Below are 26287 nucleotides of genomic sequence, written 5' to 3'. Positions count from 1 at the left end.
TGCAATTTTATTCAGTCACTGGTAAATGGAAAACAGCATCCAAGGCCCAATTCTGCTACCCTTCCACTTGTTGAATTGTACCTTAATATACAACAGAGTATACAACACAACATCCACAATAACCCTAAACTCTGACACCCTAATCCGTCAGTCATTTTGGTAAAAAAGTGATATTGAAATACAAAATTCAGTCTAGAGTCTCAGTGTTACTAGACCCCTTGTATTCTACTTCATTTTTAAAGATCTCCATAAGGGAATCTATGATATTTTTATAAAAGGATCTCAACTTATATGTCAAAATAAAATCAGAAGAGTAGTTGCAAAATATGATTTCCCTACTGCAGCACTTTCCATTTGATTCCGTAGTCCAGAGACCCCAAACGTATAACATTACACACTGAAATCAATACGTAATTAGAAATTGAATGCAATTCAAAATTTTTAAACTGCAAGTTAAATTTGATATTAATTTTGACAGAAGTGAGAGATTATCACACCAATTCCTGACTCCCTCACAGATTTCAGATCCTGGTCCTAATGTTAAAGGTTTAGTTACTCTGACCAACAAGGCCCAGATCCAAGGTTCCTAACTTCCATTGAAATCGAATACTTTTGTGGATGTGGGCCCAACTCACTTTCTGCTATTCATGTGAGAGTTGCAGTAAACTGAGACACATTAACTGATTGACTCCAGACGCAAATTCTTAGGGGCTCAGGTAGTTTTCAGTGGAGGACTCTCAGCTATTGGATTGCTTATTAACATTATGATCTTAAATCCATGATCCAATATGATCTTAAATCCAACTATCCCTCTAAATCTCATCTAACCTGTACACTCTAGAGTTCCCATCACCATGGTATTTAATAGCCAGATCATGGAGATGGTCTCAAACACTAATATTGAAGAAAATGGCATAAGAGAGAGTGTGAGGAGCATAGTCCGTCTGAAGAGCACTTGTAGATTTATTTGTAGAAGCCCTAGATTCTATGATGAATTCTATTAGAAATGCTTAGATAGACAAAGCTTCAACCTTCATTTCTTGATTCATTGTCTAAATTGGCTGAAGACTAGAGCTAAATGAGATCTGGAATTTTTGTCTCACTGGAAATTCCAACATTTCAGCCTTTGTTTTTGCTCCAATCTAGACAAAAAAGTAGTAATTTCAAAATGTTTCACACAATACAATACACACAATACAAATTACAGGACTTTTCCATTTGGAAATGTCAGAGCATTTTGTTTTCATATTTTTGCTCAAAATGACACATTTCAACATTTCCAAAATTGAACTTTTCATTGTTTCATTTTGGTTTATTGAAATGACTCAAAAGGCCCCATTTTGAGTTGGTTCAATATGAAACTGCATTTTCCACATGTTACTGCCTTACTTCATGGGAGCTATAATCCAGGAGCCTGATGTCCTCATTTTCCCCTCTGGGTCAATATCCTTGGCCAGACTACAACTTCCATTATGCACCACGCAGCTCATCCATAAAAAAAAAAAATCCATACTGTGTTCTGCGAGACATAGTCTTCCAGAGAGCCTGGCCGATAGGACAGAATGGAGACAGACCCAAACTGCAGCTCACAGAAGATAACCCACTGTTAGGGAAATGCAGATTAATGTTTTGTTGAACTGGTTTGAAAATATACATTTTGGGTCTGTTAAAAAAGCTAAATATTCCAATCTGGGTTGAACATGACCCAAAATGAAATATTTCTTTTCAATTTCCAGCAAAATCAAAATTGTTCCATAGAAAATGTCAATGTTTAGAAATTGCATTTTCCATTGGAAATTTATTCCAACAGAAATTCCTCAACCAGCACTACAGAAGACTTCAGAGTATAAAATTCAAAGCAGGTTTTTTTTTCCCCTTCGGCACTAAATAATCACAATATTTTAGGAAGTGCAATAGTGATTTCATAGGTTTCAGAGTGGTAGCCGTGTTAGTCTGTATCCGCAAAAAGAACAAGGAGGACTTGTGGCACCTTAGAGACTAACACATTTATTTGAGCATAAGCTTTCGCGGGCTAAAACCCACTTCATCGGATGCATGCAGTGGAAAATACAGTAGGAAGATATATATATATATACACAGAGAACATGACAAAATGGGTGTTGCCATACACACTATAATGAGAGTGATCAATTAAGCTGAGCTATTATCAGCAGGAGAAAAAAAACTTTTTTTGATCACTCTCGTTATAGTGTGTATGGCAACACTCATTTTTTTCTTGTTCTCTGTGTATATATGTATATCTTCCTACTGTATTTTCCACTGCATGCATCTGATGAAGTGGGTTTTAGCCCACGAAAGCTTGTGCTTAAATAAATGTGTTAGTCTCTGAGGTGCCACAAGTGCTCCTAGTGATTTCATAGTTTGATTTCTGCCTATAGAGGCATAAATAATCCTTTTTTTACAGTGACCCAGTTGCTAAAATCTTGTAGATTTGTTCTTGTCTGGAAAAAAATATGTATATTTGAATAGAGTTATTTAGTCAGTGTTGACTTTCTTCTTTAGAAGGACCAGACACACCCTCCACACCAGGTCTTCTTATTCCCACAACAGTGCTGACTGTTTTCTTCCTATGATCAATCCTATCAGTGGAGATTTTGTAGCATAGTCATGAATGCTTGGGATTAAAGGCATAGGTATAAAGATCTCTTTGTTTTAATACAGCAGCTTCATGTCAGGAAATATTTTTCCTGCTTTTATCCTCTCCCTCCTACCGACAGAGATTCATTTAGCATATCAGGACACTGCAGCATCAAGCCAAGAGCGGGAATTAGGAATCTTCTAAAGCTCTACTGTCCACTCAAGTTGTCCAGAACAATCTAACCTAGTGAAGATGTGCTCCAGTTCCTCCTTGTGCCTTACAGGTATCAGCATCATCTCTGTTAACAGCCCATAAACCCCATATATCCCATGGTTGCATGTTCACTGCTTATTGCTGCCCTTTTAAATCTCATCGATAATCTCAGTTTTTATTTCAGGTTATTCTTCATCTCTGCCACACTCATCCAGAGCTGGCTTTGAAACAAACAGGCCTGTTATGTCAAGCTCCATATTGGCTCACCCAATGAGCTGACTCCACAACCAGGAGGGGCACAAAGTGAAAATAAGAAATGGAAACCTCACTCTGACCCACTCCTTTGCACAGAAGCTCAGCAGTTGCAACAACTGCACCCTTAAGAGGAAGCATTCTGGGGGGCAGAAGGCATAACCAGCCTTGTTCCTTTTCTCAGCAGTCACAACCCCTCACTGAGGTTGGGGTTGGCAAAAATGAGGCACCTCAGGGAGGGAAGAAGACCCGGAATTCTACTGAAAGGGAAGGTAGAAATTAGGCAAAATGTAAGGAGGGAAACTTAGGGGAAAAGGAAAGAAGCTAATCAGTGTTGCTGCCCCCGAAACATTCATGTGCCTTAAGGTCACAATAAAATCTCCAAAGGGACTGGCAAACTTCCCATGGATTAATCACCAGAATGTCTTACTGTTTAATTTAAACAACTAAAACAAGCATCATTAAACTCTAACTTTAGGCCCTTTTCAGAATGCCTTACCCTTTATTCAGGAAAAATTGGATTGTTTTGATGTTTTCCCCAAGTGAAAATCCTGTGTGTCGTATTTAAGTCTAGAGTGATTCTTCACAGATGAATTGTACAACCTTGAAGATGGAGATTTACTGTGTAGTAGAAATACTGAAAGACCTTTCAATAGCTGGAAGGGTGTCAAAGAGTCAGCAGTTGAAATACCACAACACTGCCAGAGTGTATATAACAAAAAAACTCAAATAAAATTATATTTCAACTATATGAGAGCCTATAATTGAAAATGTATCTGGCTCATAAGACTACTTCATTGTAGTATAAAATCTTCTAGTTTTATAACAAAGTTATTAATTATTGTGTGCCATCGTTTGCTTGTTTAGAACTAACTGAAATGAATTGGGCCAAATAAAGTCACTGACAAATATGGAGAAAATATAGCTTTCTTCATATGTGTTGAAATAGATACTTTTGCAGGATAATAGAAAACACTGAAGCCAAAATTATAGCACCATCAGAAATATGGGTTTGGTTGATTTTTTTGGATTAGGTAGGGAATTTCTGCCTGGTGAAGGAGGAATGGCTGGAAAATTTTGGAATGTTTTCTGAGACAGGCAAAGGAAGGAATTGAACCTGTTAGACTTTCTACTATGTACCCATCACCCTGATGGCGCCATCCCTAACCAGTTGTTGTTAACCAAGGAAAGATTTCATAATGTTCAAGTCTACAGTACTTTGTGGTTTACCACTGACTGTACTGTCATCCACTATGTACTTTGCTGTACTCAAGATCCAGAAAGGTTTTTAGTGACTGTACGCGTACAGAAGTAGAATTGTATGGACATTGAGTACATAATTTATTTGTGGAATTTAGTGCTTTTTTTCCATTTGTCAGCTATCCAAGCAGAGGTTAAAATCTCCCCCCAAGCCTTATAAACAAGAAAGCCTAAATAAATCATTGGAACTTTTCTTTTCTCCAGCAGAGAACGGATGGGAGAAGGGAGCACTTTGGGGAGAGCAGGAAATATATTGTAGAGGAAAATTTTAGGACAACTGAAATCTTTCCTGTTTTTAAAAAAAAGTGTAGGAGAAATTCAGGGAACCATGCAGATACCTGGGGGTAAGGCCAAACATGGGTATTACCAGCACAGCTTCAGTACTTTTGATAGGTCGTGACTTTACCCTGCTGCACAGACATATCAGCCTAATTAGCATTATTTGACTCATTAAACAGGAAATCATGGACTGGGCAGTCACTTTTCTGTGCAGGCGATATGATGCAAACTCACAGGAGAAGGGTAGCATGTAGTACACATCACTAAATAACTGTTTCTCTGTGCTGCACCTTTAAATCTCCACAGACTCTGCTGTTTATGGAAACATGCAGTCATTTGGTCTTTGAAGGGAGTAAGGAATTTTCTTTAATTTGGTTCTATATTGCCACCTTGTGATTTGCCTGAGACCAGCCATCATGCACCCCTTTTTTCAGATTAGCAAATAAATCCTGTCTTGTAATGGACACACAGTGATGCCTCCTGCCATTGGTTTACAGTGGCTTTACAGTCTTCACAAGATCTTGCACTTTTTTTCAATGCTTGCCAATTATTTCCTGCCTTTCACAAAAGTTCTAACTCCTTTGCTATTAGCTCCTAAACGTAATAAAGGGGGAGCCTTCAGAAATGTACAGTAACTGAAACCTCTGTACTTTAGTATTATACCAAACTGCTTTAGATCGATAATGGCTTAATGCTATTATCTTAGAGAAACATGTAGGTGCTTCAAGCACTAGACTGTACAAGCTGAAGGCCCTGGTGATGGGTAACTTCCCTCCCCCACCTTTTAATAGTATTAGATGCAATCCTGTGTGGGTGAGACAGAATGGGCTGTAAAAGATGAAAAGTGTGTACATTCCAGCAATAGTATAGCTGGCAGAGTAAATGTATGTGTGTTAATGGGGCACGTTGGGACAGTGCTGAAAGAGGGCAGAGTTAAGATGACATGGACAACCTTAACTGTGCATTTCTTGGTTTTCAGATGTTTGAGTTTTGCTCAACTCAACATTCTGCAAGGGCATTACATACCACCAAGCAAACTTAGCTCTGTTAATGTAGCTTTTTGTCATGTAATTTATTTTTTTTAATTTGTCATTCTGCTCTTCTGCAACTAATTTAGTCTTTCCTTCCCTTCCAGCTGTCTACTCAAAAAGGGCTTTGAATAAGTCAGGCCAACTGAAGCAAATGCAGAAACAGTCATAGCAGGTACTGTGGCACTGGGACTGAAGGGAGAAGGTGGAGATTGGGGCTCAGTCAGAGCACACCTCTCACCCAGCACTTCCTGAACTCAGAATTGTGCAGTCGTGCCCCCTTCCGTCCCCAGGGCCATGTGGGTGTGGGGAAGAAAGAAATTCCAGGGAAAAGCCAGCCCTAGGGTTCAGAGGAAGCGGGAGCAAATTTAAGGAGCGGCCTCAGCAGATTCAGTAGCAGGGCTGTTGGACACTGATGATGTTATCATACTGCTTTCTGCAGTTTTACACCCTATGCTGATTGATTGTTTGCTTCAACCTTCTCTCATGGGCTCTTCACCTCAGTTTCACTCCACTTGGGCTCCATGCTCCTCTCCCCCCTTCCCTACATCTTCTCCCTTGCTCTGTCCCCCTCACCCGTATCCCTTCAACATCCCTTCTCCCTTCCTTTGTCTTTCTGTTGTAGGTAATTCCCTCCTAACAAAACCACATTCCAATAATGAAAGAAAAATCCCTCCCCCTCACCTCCCTGGTCGCACCAAAACTGTGAAAAGAATTAGAATGACTGCTGCAAACTACCACTGTTCACTCTACCTGTGTGTTCTCCTCCCTCCCGCACCCCGTGTCTGTCTTGTCTATTACAATTGTAAGCTCTTTGGGGCAGGAAGAGCTGACTACTCTGTTTGTAAAGTGCCTAGCATGATGGAGCTCAGTCTTGGTTGACCCTTAGGTGCTACCATAATAGAAATGATAATAAAACAATAAGGAGGGCACCTTAAGGTGTGAATACCCTCTTAGATATTTATTGGTGCCTTTACTTTCTCTGAGTGTATTCAGGAATAAAAGATCATGCAGCTGAATATGCATAAACTAATGGATAAAAGAAGTTGCAAATACTGACTGAATAAATCTGTGAATTTTCTCTGAAGCCCAAGAGAGTTAGGTGCTCAAATCCCACTGCAGAATTTAGGGACCTAACTCTTAGGTGCCTTTTGATAATCCCAACCTTTATTCTCAGGAATGTTCTTTTCCTCTGTTCACCCATAGCCACAGAGGGAAGTTAATTTCTTTCTACAGGAATAAATTGGGTCAGTCATGTCTTGTGCTGTTTTGTTAGTTCAAAAATAGGCAAGTTTCAATGGCTTTTTTTTAAAAAAAAATCTTTCTATGTAAAAAGACTGCATGTTCAGCAGCAAAGGGGGCTCAAAAAGCACCCACGGGTCTTAATATTTAATACAGAGAGCTGTGGAGCAGCTAGAAAAGCAGCTTCTTAGAGAATGTGTTTTTAGACTGAACTGTATTTAGAGAGTGTGTGTTGCTTGGTGATGAAAAGAACAATTATTCTGGTAAATATTTATCATGTCTAGTGGCAAAGCAAAAATCCACAGCTTATGAAATAGAATTAGATTTGAAACCCTTTCAAGGGCTAGGAAATGATTTTTTAAACAAAAATGCAGCAGTCAGAGCTGGTGGAAAAGCAACCACTTTAGTAAAATATTTAACAATAAGAGCTGGCCAGTGGCTGGAAAAACAATGTTTGCTTTTTAATATTGAATGTTAAGAGGCACTTGGCTGCCACAAAAGCAACACTTTTAATACTATTTAACACTTAAAAGCCACTTGGCAGCTGGAAAAGAAATGGCTCATAAAAATGTTTAATGTATCCAGCCGCATGCTAACGGGAAGGACCCACTCCTTCCATTCAGTGTTTCACATTGTTGCTGCTCAGTTGACTGGAAAGTAACTTATACAATATTTTTAAAACCTACGGTCTCTAAGTGGCAATAGCAGAATCTAAAGCATATGCCAAATTGTGAATAATAGACTGAACAACGTTGTTTGATATATTGTTTCATAAATTGGCTCCCCAGCCTTTCTTCAGTCTTTCTGACCTTTCAATGTCCGATTTTTACTGGTTTCATGCAAAATGGAAAATATGGCCCAATATCCTCTATAATGTTACCCAGTCACCATGCAAACTCACTGCAAAGAGAAAGTTAAAAGTACATCCAAAAATAGTGATGGCTGGACTTCCCATGACAGCTTCTGTAGCAAAATATTTCTCTGATGAAAGCCTACTTTGAAGCATTTCAGATTGAACAGGACAAGGGCAGTCTGCTGGCCAAGAAAATGAAGGATCTTGCATCCAATCACAGGGAAGGAGCCATTCAGTCAATGTCACTTCAAGACATACTATGTATTTCCCTTAACATCATCAAGAAAGCTACATATATTTGCATTGCAAAACTCAGCTTGAAGATACTGGGAATTTTCTGATGTGCTGCAATTTCCTACTTTAACAGAAACTCTCCTAGAAATAAGTTCATCGGAGGAGGCAAGCTCTGGCTATTCATAATTATACATTACAATGATGGGCTACTTGTCAGGTAAAGAGGAGGAAGGGGCAAATGACTGGCAGTCAGCATAAACATACACACAGCACGTGCTCTTCAAGAAGGACAAAGGAATTTCTTTGAGAAGTTATCACGGTAAGCAGTTCAACATCAGCCAGCGAAAAAAGAAGTGGAGGAGAAAAACTACCTATTAGATCTCAGTTACCATTCACCTGGTTAGCAGTGACTAATCTTCTCAGTTCATTGTGATGGGATAAAGTTTAAATAAGTGTTGCTGGAAAATGTTTTCCTTAATAAAGAATTTTCGAGAAATAAGCAGCATTTCAGGCAATCTTTGAGATGCATTCTGGTGGCACAGTCAGGGACAAACCCTGCTCCCCCTTGTATTTATTCAGAGAGCCCTCATGCAAGAGAACCAGTCAGGTTCTGCTTCATTGTGGCAAGAAAGAGAAGGCAGGATCTGGTAGTAGCCTAGGTAAGGATAGGCATTCCTTGTGAGGATGGTAACACAGCTCCATGGGGGCTCTCTGCAAAGTGTACTTCAGAAAAGGCTGAGAGAGGGACAGAGGCGGGGCTGGAAGATTTATATAGATAGATATGTGATGTTTTCCCCACCGTCCCTAGGGTGACCGGAAGGTATTAGGGCCATGAAGTCTATGCACAGACTGCAACTTTGTATGTTTCACAAGTGGCTGTGTCCTTATTTGAACTGGGAAAACTGACTGTCTCCAAGGATTTTTATACAGTTTTAATATGATTTAGTTAAATTACTCCCCTAGTTGTTTGTGGATGTTGTATACCTAAATGCTAGCAGGAAACCACTTAGCAATTCAGGGTTAAAATATTTTAAGCAAAACTTAGATTGTTTGAATAAGTTCAGCTGCTTGTTGAGCATGGCCAAGAGTGCTGGAAAATTGTAAAAGGCCACCAGTCGAACAGATTGCATCTTACTAGGACATGCTTGCAAATCCTGTTAAATTTGTATATAATGACTCTACACATAACACTTTCAGAAAAATAGTACATTGCTATGGGCTGCGGGATCATCCCTATGCATGCCAGCAGGAGGTCAAAAAGAATGCCCACATAAGCATGGGTTTTTAAAACACCATCCCCAGTGCTACATGTTTGGTTGTTCCCTTGTTGCCATATGGGACATCATTCATAGCTTCCTTGAAAGAGGTTGTTCCTGATATCAGAGTGAGTAAGCAGATCTGTACACAACCAGTTGTTGCTGTTTGAATATGGAAAGTGTATATACTTCTCCTTCAAAACAATAAAATAAAATAAAAAAGGAGCTTTGGTTTTGCATCAAGTTTGATGTGAGGCCAAATTATTTTTCACTGACAATTTTTCTTCCTATTTCACAAGTAGTGAGAATTCCTTGCCACAGCTCCACCATCTGGTCTACTCTCCTCCACAAATTTTCTGCCACATTAGAACACACATTTCTCTAGTCCATCTGGGAGAGTAAGGGACTCAAATGGGGCACACATAATGGCCACTCGATGTGTTGCTATGATATACAAACTATATGGCACAGATCTTCAGCTGGCGTAAACTGGCATGAGTTTACTGCCATCAATGGAGCTATATCAGTTTATAGCATCTGAGGTGCTGGCCTTGCTTTTGAAATGGTAGTTTCTGGGTGTACTAATCCCTCTTTGGCAATCCTCAGTCTCATTCACTTAATGCCCATGTCATAAATATAAAGGGAAGGGTAAACCCCTTTAAAATCCCTCCTGGCCAGAGGAAAACTCCTCTCACCTGTAAAGGGTTAAGAAGCTAAAGGTAACCTTGCTGGCACCTGACCAAAATGACCAATGAGGAGACAAGATACTTTCAAAAGCTGGGAGGAGGGAGAGAAACAAAGGGTCTGTGTGTCTGTCTATATGCTGCTTTTGCCGGGGATAGACCAGGAATGGAGTCTTAGAACTTTTAGTAAGTAATCTAGCTAGGTATGTGTTAGCTTATGATTTCTTTAAATGGCTGAGAAAAGAATTGTGCTGAATAGAATAACTATTTCCGTCTGTGTATCTTTTTTGTAACTTAAGGTTTTGCCTAGAGGGATTCTCTATGTTTTGAATCTAATTACCCTGTAAGGTATCTACCATCCTGATTTTACAGAGGGGATTTCTTTACTTCTATTTACTCCTATTTCTACTAAAAGTCTTCTTGTAAGAAAACTGAATGCTTTTTCATTGTTCTTAAGATCCAAGGGTCTGGGTCTGTAGTCACCTAGGCAAATTGGTGAGGCTTTTTACCAAACCTTGTCCAGGAAGTGGGGTGCAAGGTTTTGGGAAGTATTTGGGGGGAAAGACGTTTCCAAACAGCTCTTCCCCAGTAACCAGTATTTGTTTGGTGGTGGTAGCGGCCAATCCAAGGACAAAGGGTGGAATATTTTGTACCTTGGGGAAGTTTTGACCTAAGCTGGTAAAGATAAACTTAGGAGGTTTTCATGCAGATCCCCACATCTGTACCCTAGCGTTCAGAGTGGGGGAGGAAACTTGACAGCCCATATAATTGTTTTCATACTATTTTTTGAGCCACAATCCTACTGCAAATTTTACACATGAAATGTGTGGTCTGTGCCAACTTATGTACTCATTTATTCAATTCTCCTCACATGTGCAAAGTGTCAGGCTGAACTTTGCTCTAAATGCCTACAAATTATTTCATGTGCAAGTTAATAAAAAGTGAATAACTATTAAAGTGGCTTTTATTTGCCTTCTCAGCATTTTGCCTTATCTGCAAATCTGTCATAATCAATTAAATAGTTTCACTGTACTTCCTCGACTCATCACTGCAGTATGAGAGCTGAACTTCATACAGCACTTAATATAACAGTTCTAATCATAAACACTTACCTTCTCATGAAATATATTCTGCATCCTTCTCGTAATTTACATATCTGAATACTGATAAGTAAATAATATTTCTTGTGCAGTGATATTCTTACTGCCTGCTGCTGTGTACTCTAAGTTGAAGAACTCTTTGCAATATTTAAGAACCTTTCAGAGCTAATAGCATTAAACGGCTTATATTTTGTTTTATGATTTTCTTTAATGTTAATCACAGGAAACTGATCTTCCTAAAACTCTCATAATTAATTTTGTGTGGCCATATTTTACTTTCAGTCTTTAAGCAGAGGTCTCCATTGAGATCAATGATGAGTTCTAAGTATAGTCTGAGTAGCACTTTACTTCACAAGTAGTCCTGATTTCCATGGAACTATTCATAAAATAAGTTGATATTCAGCATGAGAAAGGGTCTCAGAATCTGACTTTAAAATATGATGACATGAAATGGCTCTTGGATATTTAGACAGATGCTCACCCAAATAAAGATTTCTGAAGCTATTAGTAAATAATATTCGATGAAAACACAGACAGAGCTAAATGTGTTTGACAAGTCATTTTAACAGGAGTTTAACTTCCCTGCTCATTACTTTATTCAGACTGACTTCAAACAAGTTCTCAGTCACTACATACATGGGACCAAGGGGGTCCAAAAAAGAAAACAGCCCGAAGATGCAGTTGTCATTCCATCACCTATCCCTATCTCTTCCATCCCCCTAATTCCAATAAAAGGGAATACTCATCAGGGATCAACATGAAAGCAAGACTTTCATTCACATAAAACATACTTAACTTTCTGCTTGTCAAACACCTTGTGCCACGTTGTCCAGGGTAGTCCCAAGAGGTTGCTGGCTTTGTTCCTTAGGTCCACCACTTTGGTTTGGTTCCATTACCCCTTCCTACTGCTACTGTCCTCTCTCCCTTCCTTCCCTGGGCCATGAATTATGTTATATCTGCCCTTCCAAAGACAAGAGTATTTCATGTCTCATGATAATTTTGTAATCTGAAACTAGTCTGATGCAGACACCCACGTCCCATTTTTGAGAAGGCTACATGCTCCCTCTCTGACCATGCTGGGGAATATAAAGGGACTGTTATAATCATGCTGTGCCCTTGACTAAAGACTTATTATGGGGGTGAGAAGCCAGATTTTCTGGGGTACCTTCTAGGGAAAAACAAAGATTTATCAGATATTTTCGTCTTCCAATGTGATCAACATGACTGCTGTTGAGTGAATCTGTATGATGTTCATATTAGAGAGACTAGTCTGGAAGTGAATAATGTGCTGAATGATTTAAAAATGAGTACAGCTCCCAGATATGATAGAATTGCACCTGAATTCATGGAACAACTGGGTGCTCATGCTCGGGAATAGCTCATTTGTTTTTTCAACAGAGTTTTGTGGGAATCCAGACTGCCTAGAATCTGGCGCCAAGGAAGGTAGTTGCCTTGCTTAATCCACACTTGCCTTTGAGCTTCAGATCAATTTCACTTCTAAGCATCTGCTTTGAGGTGCTTGAGCATCTGATTTTGTAAAGAATTTCACCATCTTTGGAAGGCATGCTGGCACCAGAGCAAGCTGGTTTTTGCCATGGTTGTAGTACATCTGATCAAGTGCTGGCACTTACAACTTTCATCAAAAATGGATTCCCACATTAGCTAAAGACTGGTTTAGTTTTCTTTGACCTGACTGCAGCATGTGATACGGTTTGGCACTCAGGCCTTTTGGTGAAATTGCTTAGAACTTTGCCAGAAGAATGGCCTTCTGCAAGGGTCAGTATTATCTCCCACATTATTTAATTTATATTTGAATGACCTATCATATACCAGGCCTTGCAAGTTTGTTTATGCAGATGGCATATGTCTCGGCACTCAGTCACACTCCTGTGACATACTTGAGAGTGTTCTGAATGCACAGATAGCAGCTATAGTTGATTATTGTTACCAATGGCTCCTGATAACAAGTGGAAGGAAGACTGTGTCAAGTGTCTTCCACTTACCTCAGGCACAAGCGGGCACCAATGCTCAAACATTACACACTTCAGCCTTGGCACTCTGTTATTCAGCAGCGGAGTATAACGTTCCAGCATGGGCTCACTCATCTCACACAAAGATGATTGATGTACAACTTAATTCCACCATGCATATTATTGCAGACACACTTAAACCTACTCCACTACCATGGTTAGTGGTTCTCTGAAATATTGCTCTGCCCAGTGTTCACAGAAAGGAAAGCATAGCAAAGCTCATGCTGAGATTGCATGATATGCCACATCTATCATTAATTAAAGACTTGTTTAATCCACCACATGGTTATCTGCCCTCATGTTATCTGTTGTGGATAAATTTACCAAGTGAGGGATTTAAGGTAGAGGACACCTGGAGAGATTCGTGGTCCACAGAGAAAGTGACAAATAAGTATCTTGTCTCAGACCCCATTCAATGTCAACCCAGGTTTGATCTATTGCAGGGGTTCTCAAACTGGGGGTTGAGACCCCTAAGGGGGTCGCAAAGTTATTACATGGGGGGGTTACTACATGGAGCTGTCAGCCTGCACCTCAAACCCCGCTTTGCATCTAGCATTTATAATGGTGTTAAATATATTTAAAAGTGTTTTTAATTTATAAGGGTGGGTCACACTCAGAGGCTTGCTCTTTGAAAGGGGTCACCAGGACAAAAGTTTGAGAACCACTGATTTATCGTGAAGACAGTGGAGACTTCTGAACCAATTTCTTACTGGACATGGAATTTGTGGTGCAGCAGAATTTCTGTGGCTTTTTAGACACAGTCCATTATGTCAACGTGGGCAGCCACAAACCATGACACATATTGCTGAAGACAGCAAAATGACTCAACTTCCCAGAGGTTTACGTGCCTTGAACATCATTGATAAGAATGCTGTGGCTTCACTTGATTGGATTGCATATGCCAAATATATTAGAGAGACAAGGTGGGTGAGATAATATCATTTATTGGATCAACTTCTATTGGTGAGAGAGACAAGCTTTCAAGCTTATTCAGAGCTTTTCATGTTCCTATTGTTTCTCTTCACCCAAGAACTATAGATTTTAATACCAGAAGAGATCAATATGATCATCTAGTCTGACCTCCTACATAACAGACGCCATGGAACTTGACCCTGTACCAGACTAGACTTTCACTCTGAAACCAGACTCAGCGGCTTCCCTCTCAAACAAGTGCATTGAGGATATAGGACTTATGGCAGGAACACAGAAATCTTGCTACCACAGCTATAAACTGCAGCTTATATGTCAGCCTAGTAGTGGACATCTGCAGTACTTTCAAATGTATAATATGTGGTGGATAATTCACTATAAGCTTATTTAACAGCATGCAAAATGTAGACCTCTTTGATGTCCAGCTGAAAATTATCCTAGTCCAGTTTTCTGGCTCACTTCTGAAAATTAGATATCAGTGTGACAATTGTCAATAGAAAGGGTAAGCTGAAAAACTACCTCAGCATCAGCCATAGGCATACACTTCATTTGGAAGGCAAAATGTTTCTGCATTCTCTGGATGGTCTGATAGCCATTTGGAAGGTAAGTGAGATAAAATATATTGGAAATCACTGTGAAGAGTTAGTTATCTGCTTTATAGGAAAAGAAATGGGAAATGCACATTTTCAACTCTATATTCCATATATTTTATCTAGGGGCAAAGGGTATGATGAATGAGCTGCTCTTGTTGGCTGGTTTTTGGTGCTATTTTGCAAGTTCTCCGCTAGAAACGGCAGAAAACAATCTATAATATTTCTAATGGCAGTGAATGCTGATGAGACAACATCTGATGCAAACTCAAGGATCACCAGGAAGTTTAGACTTGAAATTAGACGAAGGTTTCTAACCATCAGAGGAGTGAAGTTTTGGAATGGCCTTCCAAGGGAAGCAGTGGGGGCAAAAGATCTATCTGGCTTTAAGATTAAACTTGATAAGTTTATGGAGGAGATAGTATGATGGGATAACATGGATTTGGTAATTAAATATTGATGGTAAATAGACCCAATGGCCTGTGATGGGATATTAGATGGGGTGGGATCTGAGTTACCCAGGAAAGAATTTTCTGTAGTATCTGGCTGGTCAATCTTGCCCGTATGCTCATGGTTTAGCTGATCGCCATATCTGGGGTCGGGAAGGAATTTTCCTCCGGGGCAGATTGGAAGAGGCCCTGGAGGTTTTTCGCCTTCCTCTGTAGCATGGGGCACGGGTCACTTGCTGGAGGATTCTCTGCTCCTTGAAGTCTTTAAATCACGATTTGAGGACTTCAATAGCTCAGACGTAGGTGAGAGGTTTTTCGCAGGAGTGGGTAGGTGAAATTCTGTGGCCTGCGTTGTGCAGGTCAGACTAGATGATCATAATGGTCCCTTCTGACCTTAGTATCTATGAATCCTTTTTCCAGGCAATTTCCTTAGGTACAACCAACTGGAACTTCTTTGGATACCTGGTGGGTTGGATTATTCATTTACCAACAGATACTGTGTTTCTATGCAGGAGTCTCAAGCTGGTTGGGTAATTTTAATATTTCCTGCAGAAATCCTCAATCCCTTCTGCAAAGACTTCACTTTTTACAACATATTTTTGTTTCATTATAACTGGGGAAATCACTTTATTTGCCTGGAATTCATGAGATAACCCTGCTGCTGCTCCCAGCAACACCCCCCTCCCAAAACTAATTTTATTGCATTATGTACAGAGTACAATTATAGAACTGTCCACATATTCAAAATGCAGCTAGTATTTTACACCACTTACAATGCTGTTGCCCCAGTACTGATTATGGGTTTCAGCATGTGTAGGGAGAATGGGTGAATTACCACATGTGTTCTGAGCGGCTACATTCTTTTCAGAATATTTAATGAAGCTAAGGCATGTGGTAAAGTACTAATTATGCAAATGTATTCATAATGCTTGTCATCATTTTCCTTAAATAGACCTGCCTAGATCATTCATAATCATTTGTTATTAGTGCTTTTTGTTTTCCCCATTCAGCCGCTGTAAGAATCCAAGAAGTTGTCTGGAGTTATAGTCAGTCTGTGTTAAACAGTTTGTTTTGGTCAGAGATAATCAACAAAACTGATGCTTATGTGTATTATAGTGGTGTCAGATCTTGGATCAGGGTCCCATTGTGCTGGTAGCTGTACATAAACAATGAAAAAAGCGGTCCCTGCCCTAAAGAGCTGACAGTTTAAATCAATGAGGAGAGGAGTGGATAGAAAACAGACAAGGAATCACCAGGTAACAATGAGCAATTATGATTTGTGTAAATAGAAAGCATCACAGCACACGAGTTGCCCTGCCATTGTTAAGTGTTTATAAGCTTCCTGGTAGAGGTGAGTTTTAAGGAGCAAGAGGAAGGTTTATAATGTTTGAAGACTTGTGAATTTTTACAGGGCACTCCTCCTATGCATAAGGGGCAGCAGGGGAGAAAGTATGCAGGGAAAACTGGAAAGGCTGGAATTGTCAGCAGAGTAGAAGCAGGGATGAGTAACTCTGTTGGCAGGATGGACAAACCAGGAAGAGCCTTAGAAAGTGAAGATATGTTTGTATTTAATGCAGTGGAGAAGGGGGAAGCCAGTGGAGGGATGCAGAAGAGGGGGACAAGGAAAGTTGCAAGCCTGGAAGATGATCCATTGCCTTTCCCTGATGGTTCTCTTGGCTATTGTATTATTGCCAATGTACTTTGTTTCACAAAGGCAGTCTAGATTTTTTTTGAAAACATATTAATTTTATATTAAAACTTGTAGTATCTTCAGTATTATTTTCTTGCTGTTCCTAGACATTTTTAATTCTAGGGAGTTGCACACTTTTTAGCTTGTGTAGGCCAAATTTATTTGATTTACCAGGGCCTCCATCCCTCCCTACCCCGCACTAGCTCCATGTGCCACCCCCCCCTCCCACTCTGTTACAGGAACTCCCTGCAACACTCCCCTCCCTCATACCAATGGCTCTGTGTACCCCACCACCATTTCTTCCTCTGCCACATGCCAGGGTCCTCCAATTTCTCCCCTGCCAAGGATTCAATTTCCTCCCCTCCATACCAGGGTTCCCCAATCTTCCATCCATGCCAGAAGTTCTGTTTGTTTCCCCTATTCCAGAGTCCCTCATTATCCTCCCATAGCAGGGGCTCTCTGTTCCCCCTCCTTTCCCCCATACCGGGGTCAGTCACTACCCCCTATTGCAGGGGCTCTCTCTGCCTACATTCGTTCCTTTCCCCACATGCTGGTGGGTCCCCCTTTCTTCCTCCCACCCTATACCAAAAGCTGTGTGCGTATCTTCATTCCCCTCACTTACCCATCTTTAGTCTTCCTCTGTAGGGTTAGTCTGTTAAGATGTATAAAGGTGATGAGTTAACATGCTGGTATTGTTATTCTGGAAGTGTTAAGGGGTGCCATCAACCGGTTCTTTGATCTATAGACAATTAGAGGTGCATGAAGTTGAGCTGTGCTAATCAGACATCAGGGGCTCCAAATCCCCCATTTTCCCTGTTAGTTTTCCAGTTTTCCCCCAAATCAATAGGGTTCTGGCCACTGATGACTAGAATGTTCCTGAAGTGTGATCAGATATGGTGTTCAAGAGTTATCATGTTACACACAAACAGACAGAAAAACTGAGAAAAGCTACCAAGTTGAGTAAGGCCTTTGTAAGTTCAGTCAACAATAAAATTAAGGTAAAACATATCCTGGAGATAACAATAACAGTACTTTCAAGTATATTGCCCAACAGTGTTTGGAGTAAAAACAATGACATAGTATGTGAGGAACATAAACTTGAAATAAATAATAGGGGGGACTTCACATGAAGTCACTGATGTGGCGAGCAAGTGATTTTATTTCCCCATGCCAACATGGATTGGACCCTTTGCAAATCACTAAGATAACTCTGATTTTTCAGACATACAACAGTGGATACAATCTACAATGGGCGTATCTTTCAACTTCCTCTGTGGTCCTGTAATGCAGCCACATTTTATTTTATTTAGGATGGTCATAAGCTTTCTTCTAAGAGGAAATAATTGGTTTAGGTGTCACATGGATGGCTCTTTGTGTCCTGAATTTAAAATGTCACAGAAAAAATAAGCATAGATCCAGAGTGGTTTGGCTTCATTGTGAATGCCAGCAGTGGCCCTCCAAAAAGCAGATTTTGTCTGTTGGTTGTTGTCATTTAAGCTGATTCATCTGAAGTGGATATATCAATGTTGTTGAAGAGAAGATCCTGGAGGATATTGCTGTGAACTAAAAGACTGGAAGCCCATACGGTTTAAAAGATATATCTCCCAAGATCTCTCTAAAAGAAAAGTGAAAGAGAAAATCTCATAACTTCAGCTTGTTAAAATTTGAAATCCTGGTTACTTGGTTCCATGTTTCAAAAGGAATAAAACCAGTTAGATAAAAACTTTTGATACTGGTCTCATAATTTTAGCATTTTCATAATCCAAATATTAAAATGTTATTTTATATCTTCATTCACATGACATTCTTGTCTGGCCTGTAAATTCCAACTCTGAAACCTGCAGAAGGGCTAACATGCTTCAGGTTTAATACAGACATATTAGGTGCAGAGAAATTCAGTAGAAGAAATACATTTGGGGGTAGATTGGTGGAACAGAACCCATTTCTGTGACATTTATTAATTATTATTTCCAATGTCACATATATTTGGCTGTAATGTAAAGATTCTACATATGTTTAATCCATATTATTTTATGTACAGTGGGGGAAAATAGAGAGATACAAATCAGGTATATATGTTGAAGACAGGCCACATTTTCAAATGCCCACTGATTTCAAAGGTCCACTAAAACATATGTGCCCAGCTTGAGACACTTTGGGCACTTAAAACCAAGTCACCTAAAATTAATGAACACCCATGAGAAAGTGGGCTTTGATCAATGTAATTTTTGCCCTAGAAAGAAGGAGTAAGAACCACAGGATTTAGCCCTGTATACATGTATATAGTAATTCAATGACAACTCTACATAAAGAATCTGTTTGTCATTGTTCTACTTGAAGTTCTGATCTGCCACTATGAGTGCTACAGCACATAACTATTTTATTCTCTGGTAAGCTTCTAGGACAACAAGCATAAGGCCTGACTCCGCTTCTGTTGAGGTCAGTGGGAGAACTGAGCCTTTAGTAGAAAGAAAAATGCCAGCCTCAAACCAATATTGGTTATCTGGAGCATAAGACAATATGTAATGATGTAGAAGAGAAGAAAGGCCGGAATTATCTCATTTTTTAATATGGAGTGTCAGCCAAGAAAGGAGAACTACTGGACCAAAAATATCTCCCCACACACACACACACAGTTAATGAAGGCTTTGCTGTGAGGATCCATGTGCAGGATCTACCTGTTTGGTTTGCAGTAGTCTCTGTTGTCCCCGTGTAAGACAAAATGAAGCCATTATAATGTACAGTAAAGGGGAACACAGCTCATTTACTGGCACATCTTGCCCCCTTCTAAACCTTCAGGGGATCTTGCTGACCAAACTGTTCTGAGAGTCGATCAAGTGTCCTATGGCGTCCTCTGTAGTTAACCTGTTGAATTGATGTGGGGGAGAGACTAGTCCTGTGAGCAAGGGCTGCAGACTCAGCATGTCTTATGTTCCGGTGCCTCACGTGGTAAAATGGAAAGGGCGCGGGAGCTCAACAATAAATTCAAGTAGGATGTGGCATTCTATACCTTGGGGGAGCATCCTAGAACCCCCATATTCCTCATTTTTACATTATCATGATCTTAAATATAAAGTGTGGATTGTAAGGTATTAGGGGAAAGGTTATGATGTGCTGAAAGTCATTTCTCTATCCATATATGTATATCATTAATGCATATGAAGGTATAAGAATTGTGTTGTATGGTTGTCACTAAAATATGCTGTAAGTTGGGGAATCGGCCAGATATTAGCTCCCCAGAGGCAACAGCAAGGAAAGTAACCAACACATGGGTGGGGTGTCAAACAACCCATCAACAACCATTGCCCAGCAAGGGAGCTACAGTGCAATGACTCACCTGCATGAGGCCATACTAGGGGAATTGTTCAACCTTTCCTGGAGACTCAGAAATGCCCACCCAGGCATGCCTGGACTTGTGTTTTCCAAGCACATGGACTGAGGGTATAAAACTGAACACAGGGGGGGCAGACTTGGCCTTTCTCCTTCATCCATCTGTGCTGCAAGAAACAAAGACACTCTGAAGACTCCAGCTGAGGGGACTGGCTCAGATTTCAAGGGTGAAATCTGTGTACTATGAACTGCAATATCCATTCGGGTGAGAAACACAGCTTAATCTAGTTGTTGTCCAGTCTAATAGGGTTGAGACTATAGACTGTGTGCTTATATTTTATTTATTTTGGTAACTAACTCTGACTTTTTGCCTAACACTTATAGTCACTTAAAATCTATATTTTGTAGTCAATAAATGTGTTTAACTGTTTATCTTTACCAGTGAGTTTGTATGAAGTGTGTGGCAAAACTGCTCAGGGAACAAAGGCTGGTGTATATCTACTTTCCATTGATGAAGTGGTGAGCCAATTAATAAATCTGCATTGCTTGTCTTGAGCAGTGCAAGATGGTATATTCCTGAGGTACAGTGCTGGGAGCTTAGCTCTGGTGACTTTCTCTGTGTGATCCAGGAGTGACTCTGGGAGCATTCATGCAATCTAACTGGGTGTGGGGTCTCCACATGTGGTTGTGCTGAGCAATAACAGCACCTGGAGGGGTTTGCTGCTGGTTACTAGCAAGGCATTGCAAGAGACAGCCCAGGCTGGAGAGAGTTCAGGGGGGTACAGTGGTCCCACAGTCCCAGGCTGCACCCCAGAGAACCTGTTACAGAGGGAAATAATTATTTTTTCAATAAATATGCTTCCACTGAAGAAAAGAGGGCAGGAGAAATTATCAGCAAATCAGATATTTATCCAAAAAACCTACTCTGTTTTCACTTAATCAGAGGCAACATAATTTGTTTGGTAGATGGCTAAACATAACCCTTACTCCTTGTGTGCAATCTTCTTCATTGCTCCTCTCCATAGATTGTGAATATTTTGGATTACTGTTTTGCCACTGACAATGTAAAAAGGCTGATTTAAAAAAAGAAACAACAAAACACAACAACAATAAAACTCATAGGCAGAAAGTTTGAGGATTAAGCTGAAATCTACAAGCTCTCTTTTTGTATTTCAGCTGGAAATGGACAACTCTTGTCCAACCCATAGTATCTGTTCTGTCCCCAATGAGTTTATAACATCATTCCCACCGGAAACAATAAATCCAGAGGTTAAATTCTAAAAAATGAATCTCAGGCTTAATTCTGCTTCCCTTATAAATAATAGGATCTTAAACTGTCATACAGAACTAATAGAATAGCACTGCTTGGTTGGGAGGAAAAGCCTGATAAAATATAAAATAAGAGACAATGGATTTTAACATTTCAGTTTATGAAACAAACTTAGTAAAACAGTCTATTTTCTTATTTTGGAATAGAGGCTTTTTATACACTGCATTTTCAGTTTGTAACTTTTAAAAATAATTTTTAAAAAGTTGGGGGAAAGTATCCCCAGGAAAGAAATCTTGAAGCGAAAGCTTCTTTGTTGACTCCAGCTAGGATTACAACAAAGATTGGTTGGAAGAGCTAGAAGCACTGTATGTAATGTTGTGTAGAGATGGTCAAAAAGTGTTGAAGGAAATTTCAAATTCTTGCAGTTTTTTTCAACAATACTAATGAAATGATCATATCTCGATAATAAATATTAGTGTGGCAAGTATAACGAGGTGGCGTTATTATGCATAGTCTTCTAAGTTTAGGTTTTAAGTATGAAAGCAAGTTTTGACACTTGGAAAGACATCATGGGCTATTGTTGGTTTGGGGTTATGCCAGGTTTTTGTGTAGAGACAGTTTCAGGAAAGAGGAAGCTGTTCAAGGACTTGAAGAGCTTTCTCTCTGATTAGAGTCAATACTTGAGGCAGTGTCAGGGCTGGGTCCTGGGTAACCTATGTGCACTGGCTAGTTACCAAATTGCCGTCAGGAGACTATTAGTGGGATTGGGATACCAGGAAGTCAGGGTGAGGCACCAAGTTTCAGGTGAGAGGCAAGTAGCAGAGTCAGAATCAAGCCAAATCAGGATATCAGGAAGCCAGGGTTAGGCACCAGGTTACAGACAGCAGGCAAGTAGTGGAGTCAGAGATGTACAGGGGTCAGAAGCCTGAGTCTAAGGTTCACAGCAAAGCAAGGTCTCGAATGGAAGCAGACAGATAGTCTACATCATTGTTCAGACAGCTCCCCCATGATGACTTCCTTTTGTATGCTGGCATGAACTGATCAGTGGGGTGCAGGGGGCCACCACTTAGGCCCTGCTGCGTGGTACTTCCTACGGTGTCCAGCTTCACAGGGTTCTTCAATAGAAACCCAGGCTGAATTCCTAAAGTCAGTACTACAAAACCATGTAGATCCAGGGTCTAGTCCCCCAGGTTCTTACAGGCATTGTCACTTCCCGGCAATCAGAATTAGTGTTGGGCTGAGATCCCTGGAAAAAGGGATTGTCCTGAATATTGTTTGACCATCTCATTTTAAGGGTGGTATATGTGTGTAAATAAAGTGAATTACACTCACAATATAGGCAGATTCCACATCACTGATTTTTCCTCCATTGGGAAGCCAACCTGCAAAGCTCCAGAAGACATCTGCTATCTTTCAGCAAAGGGACAATTTTTGGAGTCAGAAGAAGGAACAACACTATGCATTTCTAAAAAAGTTATATTTTCCTGAGACTCAGTAGAGAAGTTTAGAGACAGAAGCGAAGTTAGCAGAATTTGAAATATAATAACGGATTAGGCAATATAAGGAGAAAAGGTAAGCCAACATTTTACAGTTTCAATGACAATTTTGCAGTGAGAGTGGCACAAGATCCTGAGATACTGCACTGTAATTAAAAAAATGTATCAGCAGCACACACAGAGTGCTGCAATATAGTGCTGAGGTTCCAGTTGTGTCTAGCAACGAATGGGGCCAGACAACTACAGTAGATGTACCCATGTAGCAGAATCCCCCCTCTGAAGGCTGAACTTATTGTACCATATACTCAAGTGGAGTAAATCAATGTAAATGGCTCTACCTTGGTTTATATCAGCTGAAGATCTGGCCCATCACATGCATCTTGTGCCTTAGCACAAGCATGACTTTAATCCTTGTTTGTGGTCTGTAGACAGCAACTATCTCTTCTGGGGCAAGACAATAGGAGCTGACTAAGCTTGTCTCATTTGAACATCACTCATTACATTTCTTTCCCCGCCAATGCTTTTTATTTTTCACTTTCATTAATTACAAAACGGGAGGATTCATGACTACTAGCAAATTTTAGCTTTCAGACAGATGCCACAGTTTGTGACTTGAAAGGAATCTCTCTGAAGCAACTTGAAAAAATACATAATGAAGAGCATTTCTCCTCATATATAAACTAGAATTGTTTATCTCTTCATATACATCGGACTTTGAGTTTCCTGAATTATTGCTGAAAAGTTACATAATTTCTCCATCATCCTGGATTTGTTTACAGGCAGGTAAACTAGGAATATACAGTTGTGTGTCCCTACACAGTCAGATACAGTAGTTAGAAGTCATACAGTTCAGATCTAAATTGGTGAGGTGGAGAGAATAACATTAGATTATATCTTCTTTCCTTTTCCTTGTTTAAATTTAGTGTCTAAGGGACGTCATAGAATTTAAGGTCAGAAGGGACTACCATCTAGTCAGACCTCCTGTATGCCACGAGTCACAAAACGCCAGTCCTATCCCTAGACCAAATTATTACAGTCCTCTGGAGACTAAATGATTGTGTGCCCCAGAGAAAGACTAGGAAGGAATGAGGTGCACCAATTCCTGAGGCCCTTGCAATTGCATGAATTAAGGTAACTACAACTAGATAGTCTTTGCAACTGATCCACTCCTCATTCTGCAGAGAAAAGCAAAAACTCCAATCCCTGCCAATCTGACCTGGGGAATAATCCCTTCCGAATTCCAAATATGGAGATCAATTAGATCCTGAGCATGTGAGCAAGAAGAGGGAATGCATGGTGCCACCTTATAGCACCACCCCATCCTGTCCAGTGTCCCATCTCCAGCTTTGGCCTCTCTGATGCTTCAGACAAAGGAGACACCCTCTACCCCATGCAAAGAAGAAGAATAAAAAACAGAACAAATTTGGGGAAAAAATTCCCTTCCTGATCCCTACCACTTCCAAATTTTCTATTGAATAATCTTCTATAGTTTAATCATCCAGTTCTGATACCTAAACTGTTAGATTTCCCAATTATTCTATAGAAAGTTTCTGATGTAAAAGAATATTTGGACATTCAAGTCCCCTCAGGGGTATACTCCATTCTGATCATACTTGTCTTCAGAAATCTTTCGTTGATAAAGCACTTTGTCACTAGACAAATGTGAATCCAGGAACTCACAGTGACTTTGCCAGCTGAGTACACTGGAGTCTAAAGGTATCTCTATACTGCAGTTTAACACCCACTCCTGGCTTGTGTCAGCTGACTCAGACTCACAGGGCTCGGGCTGCTGAGCAGTAAAGCTGCAATGTAGATATTTGGGCTGAAGCTGGAACCCAGGCTCTGGGATCCTCCTTCCTCAGGGTCCCAGAGTTCAGGCTTCCAACCCGAGCCCAAACTTCTCTGCTGCAGTTTTATAGCACTGCAGCCCAAGCCCCAGGAGTCCAAGTCAGCAGACATGGGCCAGCTGAGGGTGTTTAATTGCAGTGTAGACATACCCTAGAGGTCTCATTTCCAATATTAGAGCATTAGCTCTTAATTCATCTCTCATTCAGATTTAAGTCTGGTTTCCAGACTTTTACTTCAGAAAGTCATTCATCTGTATTGAGTTCTTTATTTCCTAAGATAAAATCTGGTCCTGAATATTCATTGTTTTTCAGGGCAGCAAATGTGAAGAATCCTGTTATTCCTAAATTGAAAGAGTTTGCTGATTATTAATATCCTGTGGAATCTTCTAAGAGAAGTTAACTATATTTCATGCCACAGTAGATTATCTTTAAAACTGACATCTTTGTATCTAGCCTGGGCAGTCAAAGTAAGAGATTTACAACTGTTTGGTATTTCAGAACCCTCCATGAACATAACCTAGTCATTATGAGTTTCAGTTATATTCCAGATGTAAGGCTCAAATAAATATCTGATACTTCTCCAACAGATTGGAGATTAACTGGAGAGAATTCTATATGTTCTCTTTGTTTAGTTTATAAAGATCAGACAATTTCAGAAGAGATTATGGTACATTATTGAACTCTTCATAAGAGCTATATTTTGTCACATCTATACATTCAGTCCTTGGCTATTGCCCTGTTTCACTTTTCTTATTCTTGCATATCAAATGTTAGTCAAGATGTAGTAAAAAAAAAAAAAGGCAAAAAAAAAGCCAGGTTAGTTTTAGTGTCATACAAAACACTCATTTCACTTACAGCTGGATCCAAAGCCTGTTGAAGTCAATGAGACTCTTTCTGTCGGTTTCACTGAGTTTTGGGTCAGGACCTTGGCACATAAAATCAGAAGGATTTAAAGTTTAAGAATTTGTTGGATTACTTGTCTCCTATCAGAAATATTCTCACATTAAAAGAGCTACACTATTATTCTTGACCATGAATCATGTTAAGAATACTGTGCATAGTAATGGAAAAAAAGTAGAACGTGCTTCTTATAAACTTTTCCAACTAGACAATTTTGCATTTTGTCAGTGACGATTTTGTTAAAAGCTCTGGTAGATTCTCTGCTTTCCATAGATCCTATGAAAATCTCTCGTCAAGATTCAGTTGGACTGCAGAGTGTTTCCAGGCTGGTCCCCAAAGTAAAAGGATCAGATAAATTCTCTATATATAATGTAAGAAAAGGTATATTTTTGCCTTGACACTACAGCTGACCAAACATTTACTGCTGGAATTAATTTTTTTAATGGAAAATGCAGTTTCTGAAAAATTGAAATTTTCTATGGGAAAATTTTTGAATCTGAATACTTCATATTGTTGACTGACCTGAAACAGTTTGTTTCAAATCAGTTCAACATAATATTAAACTGCATTTCTTACCAGCACATTGCTTTATGGGAATTTTAGTTTGGGCTCGTATTCTCTCCTATGGGTCCAGCTCCCTGTAGGACTCCATCTCCTGTAATGCAATGTGGGTTTTCCTTTGACTGAGCTGCATGGGGCTTCATGGGGGGGGGGGGTCACATGCTTTGAAATGCATCATGGGAGATGTAGTCTGGT

This window comes from Caretta caretta, chromosome 1 (assembly GCF_965140235.1).
Source record: "Caretta caretta isolate rCarCar2 chromosome 1, rCarCar1.hap1, whole genome shotgun sequence".
NCBI lineage: Eukaryota > Metazoa > Chordata > Testudines > Cheloniidae > Caretta > Caretta caretta.
This window is presented reverse-complemented; position numbering follows the sequence as displayed.